We start from the raw sequence: 23,240 nt of genomic DNA, 5'->3' as shown, positions 1-23,240 counted from the left end.
AAACATTTACTGTGAACAATTTGCAGAACATAATAACATAGCATACCAGCATTATATTAAATGTTTGCTACCACCCTATGCAATGGTACTCATTTATCAACCCTACAAAGATGAAAATCAAAATTGGCCCCGCCAAAGTTAGAACCTTCAACCCTGATATTAAACATAAACCTCTGCGCCGGGCACAGTGGTTCACTGAGCTATGAAGAACAACCTCGAATAATAACAACCCACAAGTTTGCAATATACACAAATATGCATTTTCTGAAAGCCAGAAACACTGCAAAGCTATGGTAAATGACAAGAATGCTGTGTTAAAAAGTCCATTTAACTCAATTTCGACTTTTGACTTTGGGGCACTTAAAAATGAAAATCCTACAATTGCATTACTTATTAATCAACCTCAGAATGTGCTTCACAAATTGCAAAGAGCGAACATGAGCCATGTCGCATGTAATGCCTTAGAAAAATGAGCTTTTACGCCTGCGCCAAGTGAAAACCAACATGCAAATGTTCTAATTATGCAGTCACACATTACTTAAATCAAATTTTAATTTTAGGAGGTCATAGTATGAGTATTAAGCTTTATAAATATCTAAAAACGATTTTAAAAAACACATATTTTTTTTCAAATAATTTTTCCATGAATAATAATTTATTTATTTTTTCTAAACCCAATCTGAAATGCTAAATCCACATATAAAAACAACTGCATCCTTTGCCTATCATTTTAGATGCAGTCATGTATGTCCCTACGCACAAAAGCCTAACTTAGAACAAGACAGATTTTCGCGCCAAAATTTTAAAAAGGACATTGAGCAACAAACCCAAGAATGTACTTTGAAAAAAATGATTAAAGAGAGGAAAACCACAACTGAAATGTCTTCCTGTGATACAAAATAATGAACCTTATTTTTGTAACCCTGTAAAACACTATTCTGAAATGCTAAATTCAAACCGTGATGAAGTAACGGCTAAGCCCTGGCTGAATAAACAGTCCAATGTTATCCATGGCCTTGAAAAAACAACATCTGCCACCCTGAAGGCGGGAAGGGCCTGCACACAGCTGAAACCCAGCACGCTTTCAGTCTTACTGAAAACAAACATTTTCAAAGATGCGTGTGCCACAAGATGCATTTAAACGTAGCAAAGATTCACTTTAGCTGAAGTGCTAGCATTTTACATGTACGGCAATGCATGTAAGTAAAAAATGCTACAAATTTGTTGTCCTACAGAACACACAATTTATTTTTGAGGCCTTTAATATTCCTAGGGAATGTGAATTTTAACTTTATCTAGTTTAAGCATTTAACATTTTGCACATATGTGCCTTTGCTTAGTCTATAAATTAAAGAGCAACATATAGCGATTTTAGCAGGCAACATGGCAAATTACTGCATTCTCATTTAATTTCCACCTGATATCAATTAATCCAACATTTTTCTTAACAGACTGAAAACATCAAGAAATCCACAATCACGCATTGAGCTCATTACACACAGAAACAGATAGACTTCAAACATTCAGGTCACACAATACAGCGCTTAAGGCATGTGTTTCATAAATTCGTGCCAACGCTATTCACAAACAGAAGTTACACTAACGGGAAAAAAACCACAATTAAACACACATTGAACCCACAGATAAACACATAGGACTGAAACAAAAGACAACCCACAAACGGAACTTAAACCAAACCAATTGTAAATGCTAGTTGTACGTCATATTTACAAGGAACGCTTGGCAATAGTTTTTTCAATTCACACGTTTGACTGGCAGAGCACCAAAAATCGCTCTGCATTCCCCATTCATAAAAGTGCACAGAACAAAGGATCCTTATGTGTATTATGGCCATATTTTAATTCCCTGGGGATACAAAATCACCAAGGAAGAAATATGTTTTCACACCTAAACCTATTTAGGTATCCCTTCTAAGGGAAGCCGGCTCATTTACTTCACATCACATTATGGTACTGGATCTATGACAGAATTTCGACAGACAGAATTTCGACCTACACAAATATCGGCATAATTATATCGATAGCAAAAATATCGACGCCCTATGTACAATATGGTAAGTACCAAAATATCGAAAAAATAATATTGATGCCAAAAATATCGTTGTCAAATATATTGATTTTTTTTTTAATTTAAAATAACATAAAAAATACTGTAAATAATACTTATTAATTACTTAAACATATTTAAATATATGTAATAATGGTAAAAAAAATAATAATACATATTTAATAAAAAAATAATATTTAAAAATCATATATAATATATACTTACTTAACAATAATTACTATTCCCACTCCAGTGGGTGCAACAGTAGGGAAAACTGACCCTGAACCCTAAAAATACCCCTTTACCCAAAAACCTAAAACTGACCCTGAACCCTAAAAATACCCCTTTACCCAAAAACTGAAAACTGACCCTGAACCCAAAAAATACCCCTTTACCCAAGAACTGAAAACTGACCCTGAACCCTAAAAATACCCCTTTACTCAAAAACTGAAAACTGACCCTGAACCCTAAAAATACCCCTTTACCCAAAAACTGAAAACTGACCCTGAACCCTAAAAATACCCCTTTACCCAAAAACTGAAAACTGACCCTGAACCTTAAAAATACCCCTTTACCCAAAAACTGAAAACTGACCCTGAACCCAAAAAATACCCCTTTACCCAAAAACTGAAAACTGACCCTGAACCCTATAAATACCCCTTTACCCCAAAAACCAAAACTGACCCAGAACCCTAAAAATACCCCTTTACCCAAAAACCCAAAACTGACCCTGAACCCTAAAAATACTCCTTTACCCAAAATTAATTAATATTACAATTAAATTACTTCCCACCCTATTCCCCTATAAACCCACAACCCGCTCCAGTAGTAAAACATATAATTTAGTTAAAAATATACATAAATTATCAATTAATTAGTCAATTAATCAATTAAAATAATTCATTGCCAATTAATATTTAATAGCAAAATAAATTAATCATTAAAAAATAATGATTTAATTACAAATAAATTACTTCCCACCCTATTCCCCTAAAAACCCACAACCCGCTCTGGTAGTAAAACATATTATTTACTTTTATATATTTTATATTTATAAAAACATATTAAACACATATTATAACAATTAATTTAAATACTTAACTAAAATTTCTAACACATATTAGTAAATCAAAATTACTTACATCGATATATATGCTATCGATATAAGTAATTTCGATATTGCTTACCTTAGGGTCGATATTCTGGCCATCGATATTCTGGACATCGATATTCTGTCCCATCGATATTAGCAACTCGATATAAGTGTAAGTCGAAATTAAAAATTCAATATTTTGACTGTGTACCTATGGTACCATCCACAAAAGCAACACATTTTAACATGTGAGCTTAACCAAAGCCAACAACAGGCATGCCAAAAATAGTGCAAAATATACACTACTATCAAAAGTGGCGGAAATATCCTCGCATGACCTGCCTATATGAGTTGCAACACATACATATCAAATCAAATCAAATCATATCAAATCATATTCATATCATATTCATCAAAGGTCAAACAAAATACAAAGTAGACAAGTCTATCCCAAATACAAATATGCCACGGTAAGCGTTCCTAAGACTACCTTACCATACAAGGGCATCCAAAACCTAGAACAGGCGCCGCAAAATTACTCCTACCAAACATAAGCTGTCCAAATTCTAACTGCCAAGTTCTAAATGACCTAACGGTCTCTCTTTTAATTTTACATTTTTAATAATACTCACGCCAAAAATGTTCTCAGTCAGGGGTGACATCATGTGGAGGATCAAAAACTCAGGAAGGACAGAAACACACCGAGCTGCAGACACAAGGAATCACCAGAAGCGCCGTGCACAGCATACCTTCTTTGCAGAAACCAGTCCCATGCTGCTCAGTAGTTTTCTGTCTCCTGACAAGATGATCACTCCTTCAGATAGCCACCTCTCTGATGAGTCCCATCTGGGGTGCCAACTGTGGACATATTTTATTACACTCATATGAGGTGAGGCTGCGTTGCCCAAGAGCCATGGCAAATGAATGAGGCAGTCTGAGGAATTCAGAAGGCTGGCGCCTTAAATACATTTCAGACTTACACAGTAAGCATAAATGAAAGGGGCAGTCCTGGCTCCTGTGAGCACACAAAATTACCTAATATGGACATACAAGTTCTCTTTGTTCAACCAAGTTGGAGGAGCTAACAGTTTTCAGAACATAGTGAACACATTCCTATGTGAAACTAATCAGTAACAGCTGCAGATCCTACCGGGCATTTCTAAGCATGCGTGAAAGTGGAGGAGGCTAAATATATCCTGTTACTAGGCAGACTTCAGGCGCAGCTAAAAGGAAGGTAGGACTAAGCACATGGTGAGCACATGGCAGCACATGGTAGACAAGATGGCTGCCAGATACACAAAATGGCTTCTAAAAAACAGATAAGATAACTTCTAAATGCAAGATGGCTTCTGCTAATGCTAACCCATTTCTGCTAGTTTACAACACCTCTTCTGTCCACTGCAATCGACCTGCAAAAGAGAAAGAGGTCAAGGTTATACTGATCAGTATCCTTTTCAGCAACAAGTAAGTGCAAAACCTTTTATTGCCTGAAAGAACTTTATCGGTGATTTCTGGATTCATGTGAAGACAATTTTGAACAAGATATCTCCCACGAACAAGAATGCTTTGTGGAACTTTGTGAAGTAAACATTGTTTTACATGGAACTTTTTTAAGAATGGAACAGAGGAAACCATTGACAGCAAGGCAAACAGTAAATCAAGGACTTGCACACATTACCTGCTGTATTTTGATGTAAAAGTACAGTATTTGTTTTATAAAAAGTCTGTAAATGTGTGAAAAGTGAGTTTGCTATTAAGAATTTAGGCTTTAGTTATATTAAGGTGAATGTTGGATGTTGGTAATTCTGATAATGATATTCATTTGATTTTACAGAAGTTTTACAGTAACAGAAAGCACATCCCAGAACAGTAGCACATTCCAAACCTGGAAGCTTGAGACGAGGATCCAAGAGGTACTTTTAGAAGAGAATTTCTAATAAGATTAAGGTTTAGTCAGGAACACATTTAGGGATAGGTTGCACTTATCTGTTATTTGTTTATGTTTCATTAGGCACCAGTTTCTACAGAAGTCAGAGAGGGATGCAGATTTTAGCAGCTCTTCTACAGTTGAAACCCAAGAACGGTGTTGTCTCTCTTTTCTTATTTTCTCCACTTCCTCCCTTCCCTTGAGCTTCTGGTTCTTAGTGCACGTTTTTAAAACGAGTGTGCTGGAACAAGCAGTTTCAGGGTAGGGTCAGACTGTCTTCAACTTCCATCAGAACTGAACAGAAACTCAGCTGAGCTGGGCTTTGACAGACACAAGGTTTTAGTGAGTTCATTCAAATATTCGACTAAAAAAGGCTAATCTATTTCAGAAAACTTCTTTGGTCCACACATATGCTGGACGACCAAAAATCATCTCATAGGGCCATAATCCTGTTCTAGAATGGGCTGCTATTCAGGTGGACAACAGGGCAAGGAGTAAGGCATCTGACAATTGCAAGCCAGTACTTTCCTTAACTTTTGCCAAATTTAGCTTGAGAGTACTATTGTACTTCTCAAATAAACCTGCTGACTGAAGGTGATTGGCTGCATGAAATTTTTGCTTGATGTGCAAATCATCGCACACCAGTTGGATCACCTTTGCATTGAAGTGACTTCGGTTGTCACTCCAAATCAAATGGGGCAAGCCGTAGCACAGGAAAAACTCTTAATAAGAGCCTTTGCCGTTGCCATGGTAGTGTTTTCCTTTGTTGGGTAAGCCTCAATCCATTTACTAAATGCATAAACCACCAAAAACATATATTTCAAATAATTAGCTCGCTGTGGCTCTATGTAATCCATCTGAAGTACTTCAAAAGGGTAAGAAGGGTTTGCAAAATTGCCTGAAGGTTTGTGTAATTTTTCCACACAGGAACGAACAATTTGCTAATGCCTTTGGTGCTAATAAGAGCGGGACCATGTTCCATGGTAACTACGGAAAGTACATATGCATCTGTTAGCATCCATCTCTGTTTCTCAGACTTATCAGCCCAGCATCCTTCGTCATTTAGATGCCCTGTACTTTCCTGCCACACTGCCAACTCCTCCACTGTTGCCTCCCTCTGTATTTCCCTAACACTCTCTAGCGAATTCTCAAACATAGCAACATCTAGTACCCATCTAGCAGGTCCTGCCACAAACATTTTCGTCATTCTTGACCTGGCTGTCTCTTCCACTATCTGATATGCAAAAGCATTTCCCCTCCCAGCATCATCAGTAAATGCTTTATGAGCAATACATTTTACTATTGCCAGTTCTTTGGGAAAAATCAAAGCTGTCAAAAGCCTCTCTATCAACAGACCATGCTGTATTTTGGTCCCATCTGAATTCAAGAATCCTCTCTCTGCCCAGAGGCGTTCAAAATTATGGGCCACCCCGAAGGCATACTGGCAGTCAGTATAAATATTGACAGTCAGTCCTTCACCTAATTCACATGCTCGCAAAAGAGCTATTAGCTCTGCAGCTTGCGCTGATTTGGTGAGGAACATGTGATGTCTCAACTACAGTGTGAAGCATGGTAATAGCATATGCCGCTGTAGAGGTGCCATCTGACAATTTGAAACTAGAGCCATCGACATGTAGTTCCCTTGAGGGTCAGATAATGGAACATCAGTCAAGTCTACCCATCCCTTCATCTTCTCCTCAGTACAAAATGGACTATCATGGGCATCTTTGTCCCCTTCTTCCAAAGGTAGGGATTGTAGCGTGGCTGGATTACGTGTGGCACATCTTTTGATAGTAATATGAGGTGCGAATAATGTTAATTCATAACCAGTCAGACGAGCAGCGGTAAGGTGCTGCATCTTTGTTTTGTTCAAAAGTACATCTACAGCATGCAGTACCATTACTGTGAGATCATGATTAAGGTCGAGCCCTGTATATTGTTGAACAGAGACCTCCTCAGTGGGTCGTAAACAGCTTGGGAGGGCTCTGGTGACAGGGTCAAGCATGGCAGAAAAATACACACAAGGCCTCTGCTTACCTCTAAAAGTTTTTGTTAACACAGAAAGTGCACACCCAGACATTTTGTGTACATACAGCACAAAATGCTTATTACACCTAGGTGTACCGATCACAGGTGCAGAGCAAAGCGCAACTTTTAATTGTTCAAAAGCATGCTGACATTCATGAGTCTAAGACACATTTTTACTTGTTAAGCAAAGCATATAGAATAAGCAGGTATCCAGTGCCGACAATACAAGGTGATGCCTATGAAAGCACGCACGTCCCTCTGAGTCACTGGGATATGCATCTTAACAATGGCGTCAACTCACTCAGATGATAGCCTCCGACCCTCGTTCAACAGCATGTGGTCAAATAGGTGACCAGCTGTTGACAATATAGGAACTTAGAAAGGGACACTTTATTTCCATTTTTCACTGAATGCATTAATAGTTCTACTATGGCATCCCGACACCCTCTTCGGTATCAGAGGTTTTCAGAAGGTCATCTACATATTGCAATAATACATTACCTTAGGAAAGGGAGAGAGAGTCCGATTGACTTTTCAAAGTTTGGCTATAAACACTAGGACTCTATGTATACCCCTGACGAATTCTATAGAATTGAAAACTCCTAAATTCAGCAGGAAATGGTCCATCCTTCGCCAAACACTGTTTTGCACTAACCACATTAGGTCCGAAAGTCATATAAACACCATCCGGGGAACAATAAATGCAGCATGTAACGTTTTTAACAAATCCAATCCTAATACATTTTCCCCACTATTTGCCGTCAACAAAAATGGGGAGTCCACAGTAAAAGAACCAACAGTAAAAGCAAGAGGTAAGAAAATGGGGCACACAACCGGCAAATCTGCTGTGACATAGGGCCATTTGTATCAAGGTACCCATTTGCGATTCTGAATTTGCGAATCGCAAAATCAGAATCGCAAATTGGTATGTATGTAATAATTCGCAATTAAACAGCGATTCGGTAAAAATCACTATTTAATTTCGGGATTCCCGATAGCAATTCCTTAACCATAAGAAATCGCAATTTTGTGATTTCGTAACGGAAAAAATTGCAATTTAGCAAATTTTGAAAATCTGCCAATCGGAAACTCAGGTGCAGCTTGATGACATCACAACCAGGAAGTGTGACTACCCATGTTGTACCTGAGTTGCTGAGTCACAGTCAGAGAGAAGGAGTGGTGGAGAGGGAACTCTGCAGTTTTCAACAGAATGGCAGACACTGGAGACATGGCCAGCCAGGAAACACAGCAGCAGCAGCAGGGTGAAGGGCAGAGGAAGAGAAAGCAAAAATTCTCAGAGGCAGAGTTGGCGGTATTAATCCAAGAAATGGTGCTCAGCCATGAGCTACTATTTGAAAAAAACACATTGAGGGTGCCAGAGACTCGCAAGAGGCGAATTGTTGTATATGAATCTAGGACCCTAGTGTCATTTTTCCGATTCAAGCCCATATATAGGTATAAATCACATGATCCTTATATAGGCATAGAAATCATAACTATATTTAGACGTATGCAGCCCTAATACGGCATGGCTACTTCCACTAGTTCCGAGAAACCACAACGATTTCTTGGAAAAACCCACCTTCAGCAGTCAGGGACTTCCCCTTAATTGAATATTGATTTATCCAAGAACTCAAGGAGTTTTCAAAGAACTGAGCCTTTGATGACGTTATTATGTCCAACCTTACGTCAAACTCAGCACCTTCAAGGTATAAATATGCCCACATTTGCCCAGGCAAACACACAGTGGTTTGAAGCAGTTCGACTATCGACTTGCCCGACGCGCCCTGCAGCAGAAAGTGCCGAAGGAAGCCAACCCTCCAGCTGACGCGCTGAGAGACGTTGTATTTTCTCCTACCGAGAAATCCAGCTCCAGGGTTTCCAGGCTACCCTTGCAGGTTGCTGGGAAACCGAGTCCTGAGAGAGGGATAAAAGACCTCCTTCATTCTAAACCAAGGTAAGGAGCTGATTGGACCCTTAGAGAATTCTTGGAATGGATTCTTGGCGAAAGAATACTAACTTAACACCTTCAATGCTAAAGGAATTCTCCCCCAGTGCTGCATTCCCTGATTTACCATTGTTCATGACGAGCTCAGCTCGTCATGAGCACAGCTCAACCGTGCCTCATGACGAGCTGAGCTCGTCATGAGCATCGAAGGGGTTAAGCTACACCTCACTTACTTCTTCCCTCATACTAGACCTAGGTTAGGTACACCGGGGTAGGCGTACTTTAGAAGAACCAGTTGAGTACTTTTAGTAATTATTTATTAATGTATGTATCATATATTATTTTATATGGCCTAGAAACCATACCATGCTTTTACAGTATTATTTCATAATACTCTTCATACTATATGGACTGTACTTCATAACCAGTATTACGATTGTAGCAGTACATTTCTTATGCTTGAGAAAGAAGACTGTTCAATAAATAGTTTTATTGAAAACGCCCGTCTCTCTATTTTCTCAGCACCTCTGGTGAAAAGAAGCATGCATGATTAACTTAGTAAAATAGCTATCTATTGTGTCCGCGACTCTAGAGATTGATTTCTTATTCTTGGGAAACAAAGTTGTCATGTTTATGCGGTTGTCAGAAACTAATCCCTTCCTGTGAATTCGAGAAAGTTTCTAGTGACCTCTGAGCTAGCTGGCACTCACAATTAAGTTTAATATATTCGATAGAGACCTAGTCAACCTAAGTCCTACATCAAACCTATAGTATATGTTATTCCAATGCGCAGAGCCTATTGGGAATATAGGAACTTCACTACATAGGTACAATAGTGCACTGTGGTACTCAAGCACATGTGAGCCTGCAGTAGATGAGACCCACCAATCACATCAGGTGCCGGGGATTAGACCAATCCAGATTTGCGACACTTGCAAGTACTAGATTTTCATTCACAATAGTTCCAGCTTTCTTCCTGATTGGTGCTGCAAGCCAGCTGAGGCAGGAAAAAAGCCAGAGACGCAAATATGTAAGCAAGTGTGAGCTTTTTTATGTGGCCATTCTGGCACTTGATGTAATTCAGGGACATTACCAGAATGAGTTAATATAGCCTGCTTGGCAGACCTGCTTGAAATAATATGATTGTGGAACTACAAGTAAAAAACACAAAGACTAAACAATTTGAACTGGAGAAGCTGCTCATGACAAAAGCAAGAAGGTAAAATGTGTTTTTCTTTTATTCCCCTCGTTCATAAAAATAACAAATAGGAGACACATAGCATCAGGCATTTCATGTCTGAGTGCTGATCATTTTAAAAATAATTGCTGTTAATCACTAACTAATCTTCTGAACATCATATTTGGCTGCTGAAAAGGTCTTCCACAGTCTAACATACAGCCTTGCAAGAGTAGAATAAAATACAATTTACGATGCAATTAAATAAATGAGTGTTAGTGCTAGAGTGTGTGCACACAAGATTGCCACACTAATGTGAGGCTCCAGCAGCCAGGAATGAAAAACCTACATTATCCTACAGAGCATCCACCTGCAACTGACCTGAATAATTTGACAAACATGGTGGGGCTTGTTAAAAATGCGAGCTATCATCCCACACAAGAAAATCCAATTGTTTGGTTTGAGAAGCATTTGGCTTTATTTAGATCATGTGGGAGTAAGAAACAAGCTAATGTTACTAACCACTTTGTGCTACCTCCTGGGAGGTAAAAAAGCTGAGATAAAATGATCTCCCTATTACCTAGCTGTCGCTAACACCAACACCAGTTAGCGACAGCTAGTAGGAGATAGCGACCATTTTGGGCCCCACTTTGCATGTCAGTGATATTTATCACTAATGACATGCAAAGTGGGCGTGCCAAAATGTTAGCGACTGGAAACAGTCGCTAACATCGCTATCTACTATTACCAACTTTTGGAGATATTCGCGCTAAGCGCGAATATCTCCAAAAGCTAACACCTGCCCTGAGCAGTTCTTAGCCATGTTATCCAATGGGAGGTGGATAACATGGCTAAGAGCATTAGCTCGGTAATGCATGAATATCACTGACTTTTCAGCGATATTCATGCATTGCGGCCGATTTTTATCGCATTTGCGATAAACCTTGGTAATACCAAGGTTTATCTGCGATAAAAATCGTCGCAGCTCAGTGGTAAATTTTAGTCTCTAACCAAGCAATAGCGCTAATTATCGCTATTGCTTGGTAATATGCCCCTGAATTCCCTAGTAAGGGATCTATTAAAGCAGTCCTCATTGATGAGGCAAAGGGAAATGAATGATCTGAAGGTGGGTAAGAATAAGATTGAAGGCATTTAAACGTAGAGGAGTGAAGGATCAGATATAGATTAAACTGAGAGAGGTTGCACTTTCTGGTGACTCACATAAATATTGGGCTTTCATAGCAACATATTGTGACTGTAGTATTAAGGCTAAAGCCATCTTAATATCTGATGTTGAATGGATCCAATGATCCAATATATTTCATAGTTATATGCAGTAAATTCTAGGAGTGGGTTTTATTTGGAGTCAACCAGTGAGTCTTCCCATGGGAATGTTTATGGCCCTCCTTCTTGTGAGGTGATAAAGTGCTTTATTAAACGAGCAAGGTATTTCGGGGCAATGGACCCGCATGATCTACCGATAGCTATTATTAAACAAGGTAGCTCCGCTTGGTCCCTTTTCCTCTACCCAGTGTTTCAGTATTACTATATACATGATTCTATTCCGTCCTCTTGAAAACCAAGCATAGTAGTACATTTATAGGCAGATCGCATTATATAACTCCTGGGTAAGGAGAACCCAAATGATGTAATGGTGGCGGTACAGAGAGACAACTGATGGAAAAATTCCCACTCCGGTTGTATGTCACACGTATGTGTGTTTAAATGGCTTTATGTGTTCAATTGCTTTCAATTCACAATCTTTTCCTGGGTCGTACAACTGGTTGTCTATGAGAAAAAATTAGTTTTTGACTCCTGGGTATTCTTTGTTGTAACTAGGTACCCTAGATTAACCTTTCTGCCCTGAAAACTTTGATTGAAAAGTAGCCCAAAGGCAACGGTATGGCTTTGTATGCTGCCTTTATAGATTTCTCCACGGGGTTTGACAGGGTTCAACGAGGGACACTGTGGAGGAAGCTGGCCGCAATGGGGGTTAGCACGCATTTGCTTAGGCTGGTTATTGCATTGCACTCCTCAACTTGGACTGAGGTCATGATGGGAGGGAACCAGGGTCTGTCTAGAAAAGAGGAAACCCATAATGGGTTAAACTAAGGAAGCTTATCAGCACCTCTCCTTTTTTCTCTTGATTTCAATGACTTGCCTAATAGGGTGGGGCATTATAAGGGGGATCCACAGAAGCTAGAAACTATGAAACTCGGTTGTCTACTCTATGCGGATAAGGCCATCCTGCTAGATTTAACTCTGATGGATTTACAAAGGCGACTTAATCAATCAATCAATCAATCAAGAAATTTGTATAGCGCACTACTCACCCGGAGGGTCTCAAGGCGCTTGGGGGGAGGGGGTCCGCTACAGCTCGAACAGCCAGGTCTTGAGTTGCTTCCTGAAGAAGAGGTGGTCTTGGGTAAGACGGAGGTGGATGGGGAGGGAGTTCCAGGTCTTGGCTGCCAGGTAGGAGAAGGATCTTCCTCCCATGGTGGCTCTGTGAATGCGAGGAACGGCTGCAAGGGCGTGGTTGGTTGATCGTAGCTGGCAGGTGGGAGTGTAGAAGGTCAGGCGGTTGTTGAGGTACCTTCGGCCCAGGTCGTGGAGGGCCTTGTGTGCGTGGCTGAGGAGGCAGAACGTGATTCTTTTGCTGACGGGGAGCCAGTGCAGGTCTCTCAGGTGTCCGGAGATGTGGCTGTGTCGGGGGATGTCCAGGATGAGTCGTGCGGAGGCGTTCTGGATGCGTTGGAGTCTTTTCTGCAGTTTGGCTGTGGTTCCGGTGTAGAGGGTATTTCCGTAGTCCAGTCGGCTGGTGACGAGTGCCTGGGTGACCGTCTTCCTGGTTTCGGTGGGGATCCAACAGAAGATCTTTCGGAGCATGCGTAGGATGTTGAAACACGATGATGAGACGGTGTTGACTTGTCTAGTCATCGAGAGGGAGGAGTCCAGGATGAATCCCAGGTTGCGTGCGTGGTCCGTTGGTTTGGGTGTGCTGCCCAGGGCTGGGGGCCACCAGGAGTCATCCCAGTTAGAGGGTGATGATCCCAGGTTGAGGACTTCCGTCTTGTCTGAGTTCAGTTTCAGGCAGCTGTTCTTCATCCACTCGGCTACGTCTTTCATCCCTTCATGTAGGTTGGATCTGGCTGTGGCGGGGTCTTTGGTGAGGGAGAGGATCAGCTGGGTGTCGTCGGCGTAGGAGATGATGGTGAGGTTGTGTTGGTGGCCGCGAGGGAGCTCATGTAAACGTTGAAGAGGGTGGGGCTGAGTGATGATACTTGTGGTACGCCGCAGATGTCTTCGGTGGTCTCGGATCTGAACGGGGGGAGGCGGACTCTCTGGGTTGTTCCGGCGAGGAACGAGATGATCCACTCCAGTGCCTTCTCTAGGATTCCAACGTTGCTGAGGCGTTGTACTAGGGTGCGGTGGCAGACAGTATCGAACGCTGCGGAGAGGTCCAGGAGGATGAGGGCCGCTGTTTCCCCATTGTCGAGAAGGGCTCGGATGTCGTCAGTGGCTGCGATGAGGGCGGTCTCGGTGCTGTGGTTGGCTCAGAAGCCGGACTGTGAGTGGTCAAGGGATCCGTTCAACTCGAGGAACGCGGCAAGCTGTCTGTTGACGGTCTTCTCGATGACTTTGGCCAGGAATGGTAGGAGCGAGATGGGGCGGTAGTTCTTGAGGTCGGTGGGGTCTGCTGATGGTTTCTTCAAGAGGGTGCTCAATACGGCATGCTTCCAGCTCTCCGGGAAGGTGGCGGTGTTGAAGGAGCAGTTAATGATGTTCCAGAGTTGGGGTGCGATGACGGAGTCGGCCTTGTTGAAGACGTGGTGGGGGCATGGATCGGTTGGCGATCCCGAGTGGATGGTGTTCATCGTGTGTATGGTCTCTTTGATGCTTACCAGGGTCCAGGTGCGGAGGATGGTGGTGGGGGGCATTGGTTCTGTGGTTGGGTGCAAGGTCTGTTCGTCGAAGCTGTTGTGTATGTCTGCGATCTTGCTGTGGAAGAACGAGGCGAGTGAGTCGCAGAGGTCTTGTGATGGAGTGATGTCGTTGCTTCCAGCGCTGGGGTTGGAGAGCTCTTTGACGATGCTGAAGAGCTCCTTGCTGTTGTGTGCGTTGTTGTCAAGTCGTTCCTCAGATGCTGACTTTTTGGTGGTGTGGATTAGCTGGTGGTGTTTGCGGGTGGCGTGCTTGAGGGTGGTCATGTTTTCTGTGGTTGTGTTCTTTCACCAGGCTTTCTCGAGGGTGTGGCAGTTTTTCCTGGAGTTCTTGAGGTCGACGTTGAACCGTGGTGCATTTTTGCTTCCGGTCCTGCCGGAATTGGTTTTCAGGGGTGCGAGGTTGTCGGCGCAGTTGGTGATCCACTGTGTGAGGTTGAAGGCTGCTTGGTTGGGGTCCGTTAAGGTTCAGTGATGTGGTGAGCTGGTCGGTGGTGATCCTATTCCAGTTCCTGCGGGGAACCTGTTGTGAGAGGTGGTGAGTTGTGGTCTTTCTGAAGCTGAAGTGGATGCAGCTGTGGTCTGTCCAGTGGAGTCCGGTGGAGTGGCTGAAGGAGATGTGCTTGCTGGAGGAAAAGATTGGGTCAAGCGTGTGTCTGGCGTAGTGGGTGGGGGTGTTCACCAGTTGCTTGAGTCCAAGGTTGTCGAGATTGTCCAGTAGGTTGAAGGTGTTCTTGTCGTTGTTGTTCTCCAGGTGGAAGTTGAGTTCCCCTAGGAGGATGTAGTTGGCGGAGGGGAGGGCGTGTGGGCTGATGAAGTCTGCGATTCTTCGCTGAATTGTGTGAGGGGTCCTGGGGGTCTGTAGATGAGGGTGCCTCTGAGTGTGGTCTTGGGGTCTGTGTGTATCTGGAAGTGAAGATGTTCGGCGGCTGTGAGGGTGTCGTCGGAGTTGGTCTTGATGCGGATGGTGTTCTTGTAGACGATGGCGATGCCTCCTACCGTCTGGTTGACGCGATCCCTTCGGATGATCTTGTAGCCGTCCGGGATGGCTATGGTGATGTCGGGTGCCGAGATGGCGTTCATCCAGGTCTCCGTGAACGAGAACTTAGAGAGCTTGAGCAGAGACGGCGGGGAAACCTGAAACATCAACCAGGATTACAGGATGCTAAGGAAGAAATGGCAAAGTAGACTGAAAGACTTAGATGCTTTGATTATAGAAAATATCTGGACCTCACGCATGCTGAGAAGGATAGGTCTGGGTCTCCCCCTGGCGTGGCTGGATAATCCGACCAGCAGGAGCTCCCCTGTGGTCAAGCTAGAGGACATACGCAGGAGGGGATCAATGACACCTTTTCCCAGTACTATGCTGGGCTGTACATTAGTATCCAATTCAATTCAAAAGCTGTATTTGAGGATTAGACTCATAAAAGCACAAACATACATTTAAAATACATTGTTAAAAATTGTTTCCTCATTATTACAGTAATTTTGAGAAAAATTGTGCAGACATAGACAATTAATTAGAGCAAAAAAACAATATAAAACTTTGGTACATGATTGCACAGATGCCAGAAAGGATACCCAAATCGAGAAGAGCCCTCCGTCTGATAGACCATGCCCACCCCAGGTACTTGGCTGTTGCTAGGACTACAGGCATATGGGTGGAAGTGCAAATGATTCGTAAGGCCTCGACACCCCTGGATGTCCCTAAATTTTTACAAACAGGGACTAACCAGACTTTTCTCGGGGTGGCATAAGCTTTACAAGAGAATAAGAAGTGGCCTATACTTTCATTTGATGCACCACAAGCTGGACAACAAGAGGTGTACCTGTCAGTGATCTCAATGGAAGAGCACCTGATCTTAACTGGAAAAAAAGCTTCCTGTCCCCAGGGTTGGTTATGCTGTCCCAATAAGGTTAACTGGATCAGTTTGACTACCACAAAGCGCCCCGTCATGGAGTCGGATTTAGTTTTGTTCAAGACTCTTTCAGCAACCCGATCTCAATATAGATCTTTAATCGCATTTTTGCTTGGAAAAGGTTCCCCGGTTGGATTGTCCCATAAACTATCTTATGAGAGGTATCAGCATTTATTATGGCTAAAAACCCCTCTGCATAGTGCCGGATCTCCGGGGTAGTCCAGAGGCGTCTCCAATAGAGAATCGGGCGCAAACTCGCTAGGTCACTAACTGCTCTTCTCCCTAGGTCAAGACCAAGGGGAATCAGTGGGGTACTCTGCGGGAGTCCTGTAATTCCCCTAAAAAACCTGTTCTCAGAGGTCTGCAAGGGGAGAAGCTTCCCAAAACCCCACAGCTCTGCCCCATAAAGAGCAGACCCAACAGCCTTGGCGTCATATACTGCCAAAACGGGTTTTATTGGTTTGGATTTAGATATTTTGTGTTCCACCCGAAGTGCCCCCAAGATCTGTTGGTGCCTCAAGACCGCCATTTCTATGTGCTGGGACCATCTCGAATCGTTTGTTATCTGTATCCCTAGATAGGTAAATACAGTAACCACCTCTAACTGGCAGTTGTTCAAGAATATTTTTGGCCTAGATCTACGTTTTGATGCAAAGGCCATCAGCTTGGTCTTACCCACATTGACTTCGAGGCCGTGCTCATCGCAAAAAGAGTTGAAAATACTCAAAGCTCGCTGCAGACCGCCTGGAGTTTTGGATAGAATTAGCGTATCATCGGCGAACATCAGGATAGGAACCCTGAGGCCCGCCGAAGGCGCATCTACACTGGAGTCCAGCATTCGAGCCACTATCCTATTGATGAATAAAGAGAAAAGCAGGGGAGCCATTGCGCACCCCCTGGCGCACACCACGTTCAACCGGGAAATCAACCGAGGATGGGGAACATCACTTACAACGCATTTTTTACAACGCACTACCATTACATCGCAACCATTACAACGCATACCATTACAACGCATTGCGCTGGGGGGCGCTCTAGGATAGGGAATATATTTAATTTACTATCCAACACCTTCCCTGCTATCCACGGGGACTGGAGTTGGAATAGTAAATTAAATAATTCACTATCCAGCGCCTAAAAGCATTATGCCTTGTAATGGACTGCCTGGTCAAAACCGCGTTGTAAAGGCATGAGATGTAAAAGCATGCGTTGTAGTGACACCAATCCACTGAGGATTCACCATGCATGCCCCATTGGATTTTGGTGAAGTTGCACTCATGCAACCTCATTATCAGGGTAAGTAGCTCTGCCGGAAGACCCATTTCACTCAGAACTGCCCAGAGCTTTCTCCTTGGGACCAGGTCGAAGGCAGCCCGCAGGTCAACAAAAGCAACATACAGGCTGCCTTCGCCAGACACCACCGTCCCCCACTGTAGCAGAGCAGAACGAAACACCTGGTCAACTGTACTAGTGGCCCGCCGAAAACCATCCTGGTAAGGGGACAGGGCATTGTTCTCGTCAACCCAATCCATTAATTTGTTGACCACCATCCTACCTACCACTTTTTGGACTGTGGCGATCAAGCTTATCGGCCTGTAGTTAACTGGAAGAGACCGGTCCCCTTTTTTGTATATGGGTATGATGATCGCTCCCCTCCATAATTCCGGGACAGCCGATCCCTTCGCAATGGCATTTCCCAAAAGGAATATATATCTGGGCCACCTCACCTTATCATTAATGAAAACATCAGCTGGTACACCATCTAGACCCGGGGCACTTCCCCCGGGGACAGTGCATAGAGCGTCTTCAGTTTCTTTAAGGGTGAATAAATTCCCAGTGGAATATACAGCTAAGATTGCTTCCACATTCTTATACTGTGCAGTCTCAGCATATTGGGGTTTGAAGTGATCCACCCAGGCACCCTCTGGGACGTTGTTACCGGGTTTGTCTGGAATTCCACCTCTACCCCACTTAACAATATTCCAGAATAACCTAGAGTCCTTAGCCCCCGTGGCCTCCTTTAGTTCGGCCCAATGCTGTTCGTCCCATAATTTTTTTAGCTAATGATAGGCTGGCCTTATAATGCTTTCTGGCGCCACTAATTGCTACCCTGTCCCTACTCCGAATTGCTCTACCCAAACTTAGCCTAGCTTCCCTACACTGGTGATTATACCACTTGGCTAGTTTAGGTTGTTGTTTGCTGTTTGTCTTACGGGGCCTCAGGAAGTGCGGTTTTAGAAGGGAAAAGAGTTTATCATGAATATCAGTTATTTCCCTAGACCCTGGGATTACTGGGGTTGCTTCCTCCATAGCGGTGATTGCAATATCCACCTCAGAGATTATAAATGCCATGGATTCCACATTAGCCAACACACTCGGCCAGTTCAATCTACGCATGTCCTTAGTCATATCAGGCAGAGGACATTAGTATCCAGTCACAAGACAACATTGCTATTCAAGACTACCTAGAGGGGTTGCAATTGCCACTACTAGGAGCAGATGAGACAGAGAAGATGGGTGCAGATATCACCCCCCATGTAGTGGGGGCAGACATCAAACACATGGTTCACAACAAAACCCCAGGAACTGACAGCTTTTTGGCAGAGTTTAATGCTGCTTCTTTGGGAGAATTGGTGCCCCGGTTCGTGTCACTATATGGTGCAGCCTGGGCTGCAGGGAAACTACCGGACAGCACTAGGGAAGCACTCGTAATTCCGGTTTTGAATCTGGGGAAGCCAGCCAACGACCACATGACCTATAGGCCACTGACAATATTGAAGATTGACTATAAAATACTGAGTAAGATCCTAGAGGGCAGACTCCTGCCCCACATGCCAAAACTGATCACTCCCATTCAGGCTGGCTTAATCCCAGGGTGGAACACAGCCACCAACATTAGGTGACTCCTGAATATTTTAGGCGCAGATGACTGTGATAGAGCCGCAGCAGCTGTGTTCTCAGTGGACATAGAGAAGGCTTTCGATAGTGGCACATCTCTATGAGGTGTTGGGCAGGATGAGACTGGGTGGTGTTTTTTTGGTGTGGACAAAACTATTATAAGCAAACCTGAAGGCCAGAGTGCATACAGGAGGACTATCTCCCTGAGTCATAAAGTGGAGCGGGTTAGGCAACAGGGAGGCCACCTGTCCCAACTGCTCTTTGCCCAGGCCATGGAGCTGTTGGTGACCCCTACAGAACATCCACATACTACTAAAGCTGACATGAAGAAGCGGAACCGCCTATCGGGGTGGGGGGACGGAGTTGGAATGTTAACAATGTTGAATACAATGAGGATGACAATGATACATCAAAACTTTTTTGATGATATGCAGTGGGAATTACATGCCTCTGATGTAACTGTGCAAAACCCCAATAAAATCTAGTAAAAAAAATAATGCTAATAGTTGGTGTGCTGTGAGAGAGTGGGACGAGATTACCAGGGACTGATGGTAAGGGATTCACAACATCACATTGCCTTGTATGCAGATGATCTCCTAATATTCCTCCACAACACAGGAGAGGACTTGAGATGGGCACTTAGTATGTTGGAACATTTTGGCCTGCTTCTGAGTCTGAGGGTGAACTGGCAGAAATCCTGACTCTTCCCCATATCACCCAATAGGCCTTCCCCAGAGCAGAAGGACTGCCTCCAATGGTAATCCAGCTGCCTGGTGTAGCTCGGTGATAAAATATATATTGGAACCGCTGACCACATGGAGGGCAATGTGGGTAGAGTGATATGGTCCCTCTGCTCCTTAATGGTGTTTTTGAAGTCCGTACCATTATCAGTAGAAGGTAGAGTGGCTCTCCTGAAGTTGAGGGTGTTTTCATGTTTGCTAAATTACTTTGGTACACTTCCAGTGTGGATCCCCTGCACGCTGTCCTGAGATTTAGATTCCCAGATCGTATCATTCATTTGGGGATCGAGCCGCAGAAGATGAGTGGTTGTTGCCATATTACAGCGCTCCACAGCGGCTGGAGGGCTGGCGGTCTTTGACTTTGAATCATACTACATTGTTGCCCAGCTCAACTGGCTGATCCAGTGCATGGCAACCAGGGGGAACATGGAGTGGCCCTGAACCCGTTCACACCAACATCCTCAGTGCTCACAAAAATATTGCTAAGCATAAGCGGCGACCCACTAGGGACTCTGAAGAGACCAGATCAGTAACCTGGTGTTGGATTAGATGTGGACAGGATGTGTAGTAATGGGCTAGGCCAGTCGATCTCAATTCTGGGGAACCAGGTTTGAGTCTCAGCAATGACGCTCAACATTCTGTAATTCTGGACAAACTACTTAATCTCCCTGTGCCTAACAGAAATGAATGTGTCCTTGTGAAACATGACTGGGTCTCATGTAAGGAGCTCTGATACATGATGCCTTAGGGTGAAGTTTGTGTTATATAACACAAAAAAAACACGTATTCTCCTGACCTAACCATCGTCCTGCTTTAACACTTACAGAATGATGGAAACTGGGTGGAGTCGGTGGCGGTGGGGGATCTTTTTCGAGCTTCTGAGTTACTCCCCTTTAACAAATTCTGCACAGAATTCAACCTACCCCAAGGCCACTTGGCCACTTTCTCCTAGAAACGGCCCTTATCTCAACATTTAGGAAGCACTGTGGTACTGGATTAACAGAACCATGGGCACAGAGCTGTTGTCGATGTGTGGCTTTGTCAGCAGGCAGGATCAAAATGGTCTCATGCCTCTAACAAGTGATCTGTCTCGATCTCCAGCAGCCCATTGAATGATTGTGGCTGCAATGGGAGGGGGACTTGGGAACCCAGATCCATGAGGCGGACTGGGAGACCATAGTAGAGAGGACACCGAAAGTTTTGCAGAATGCGCATTTCAAATTAATCAACTATGACATCCTACATAGGGCATACCTTACCCTGGTGCGAATTAGAAGATATTTCCAATCGGAGGAAGCAGCTTGCCCCCAATGTGGGGAGAGAGAAGCGCATGTTTTATAAATGCTCTGGGAGTGCCCCACTCTGAGGGGTTTCTGGAAAGCGGTTCATGCATAATGGAAACTATTTTAGACAAGGAGATCCCTCACACCCCTTGTCATTGGCAGTTGGGATGGTTCTCATATACAGCTAAAACCAAAGTGACAGGGAAATTCTAAGATCTTCCATATGTCCTGGCCAAATGGCAAATCACTAGGAACTGGAAGTCAATGGGGGCAAGAATTGTTATGTGAAGAAGAGAGCTTGTAAAATGGGTGAGCTGTGAAGGGAGAGTAAATCTGAAGGAAGCCTGGTGAGGCATAGGCACACTAGACATAGGTAGGGCCCGGGGAGGACTAGTCAATGACTTAATAGCAATAGACCTGGATGCAGCAATGGCAGTCCCCTCACGTCTCAGAGCGCAGAGAAGATGGAGTAGGCCGGGTCACACTGGTACCCCCCCTACCTGACCCTACCCCCTTGAATTCCATGATTGTAGCCTATGCCAGAAACCAAGCAGTGACTCCTACAGAACATCCACATACTACTAAAGCTGACATGAAGAAGCGGAACCGCCTATCGGGGTGGGGGGACGGAGTTGGAATGTTAACAATGTTGAATACAATAAGGATGACAATGATACATCAAAACTTTTTTGATGATATGCAGTGGGAATTACATGCCTCTGATGTAACTGTGCAAAACCCCAATAAAATCTGGTAAAAAAAATAATGCTAATAGTTTGATATAGGTTGTCCTTTGCTCTCTTAGCAGCAGTGCATACATTTTAGAGGTACAATTGTGTTATGGCATTGCCTACGGATAGTGTATATTTGTAAAATCAGTGTGGACATGAATTAAAGTATTTGTCCATAATCCACTTGTTGAACTCTACCAGGATTAGTAGATTCATTTTCGTTCCCCGAACATTTTTCCCTTTAGTTTTTTGTCATGAAGAAATAAATCCTCATTAGTATGTGTTATTTTTAAATGTGGGGGATTTCAATTTTGTGATATAGCAGGGAGTTGGGGAGTCGATTCTTCAGGAACTTGGGGTAATATATTCAATTCAATGTAATAAGACTTTATTTCGGATATATTTCAATCCATAAAAGCACAAAATTCAATAAACATTTCATAGTTAAAATCACGGTTTTCATTAAAAACAGATAGTACATATTTCATTAATGAGTAAGTAGGCAAAATCATAATTAAAGTGCAAGTAGTACTGAATTTACAACAAGGTGCATAATTTCATCATCCTTCAGAGATATATAGCCACTCGTCTAGGCACTTTCTTATTTTGACAGTTAATTAAAAAAATTCTATCACCTGAAGAACACTTTCACTGTGCAAAAGCTGTAAATACATGAGTGCAGGTCTTATTTGATTAAAATTTAGTTTCTTTAAAAGGGTAACAAGATAGCATTTTCGCGGGTATTCATAAAACCTACATAAAAATATAAAATGCAGCATATACTGTGGAGACTTCCCGTCGCAGCCACAGGGAGCAGCAGTTTTATTAAAAATGTCCGACTTTGGTCTAATTAAAAGGTGATGAAAAATATTAAACCTGAACCTCGTCAGCAGAACTTTTTCGTGAGAAGTAAAGGAGCATGTTAGGTATAATTCCATAGTATCACAAGTTCTTAACATGACATATTTCCTAACATTAGGTTTCATGAGCTCAACCTCTTCTCTTTGGGCCCTTCTGTCCATGTAAAAAGCCAGCTTAATTGCTACCAAATCACCCTTTACTATCTCACTTGGGTTTTCAAACAGATTCAGGCATCCAAGCTTCAGGAAATGAGACTTCAGATATTTGAGCCAGGGCACACACATTGAGTTATCATGAGATACAAGGTCTTTCACTATCAAGTGGGTTAACGGAATGTCTTGATTTAGCCAATATTTTACCCAACATGTCAGTGGTCTTAACCCAACTATATTGGATAGGTACTGACTTCCCAGCTCTTCGTGTACCGCCAGATTCGATGTACTGGCTGGGACACAGAGCAGACGCTTTAAAAAGTTATTTTCAGTAACCTGTAACTGTTCACCACTTACATAGTGTGCTGTGCTACATGCCACGCTGCTGTCCCGACTTTCGGATCTAGGAGTGAAGGACCATGCATTGGCTTGGTTCAAGTCTTTCCTCACCAAAAGATCGTTCCAGCTACACTGC

Source organism: Lissotriton vulgaris, chromosome 6 (genome assembly GCF_964263255.1).
Source record: "Lissotriton vulgaris chromosome 6, aLisVul1.2, whole genome shotgun sequence".
In the NCBI taxonomy this organism is placed as follows: domain Eukaryota; kingdom Metazoa; phylum Chordata; class Amphibia; order Caudata; family Salamandridae; genus Lissotriton; species Lissotriton vulgaris.
Note: the sequence above shows the minus strand (reverse complement) of the source record.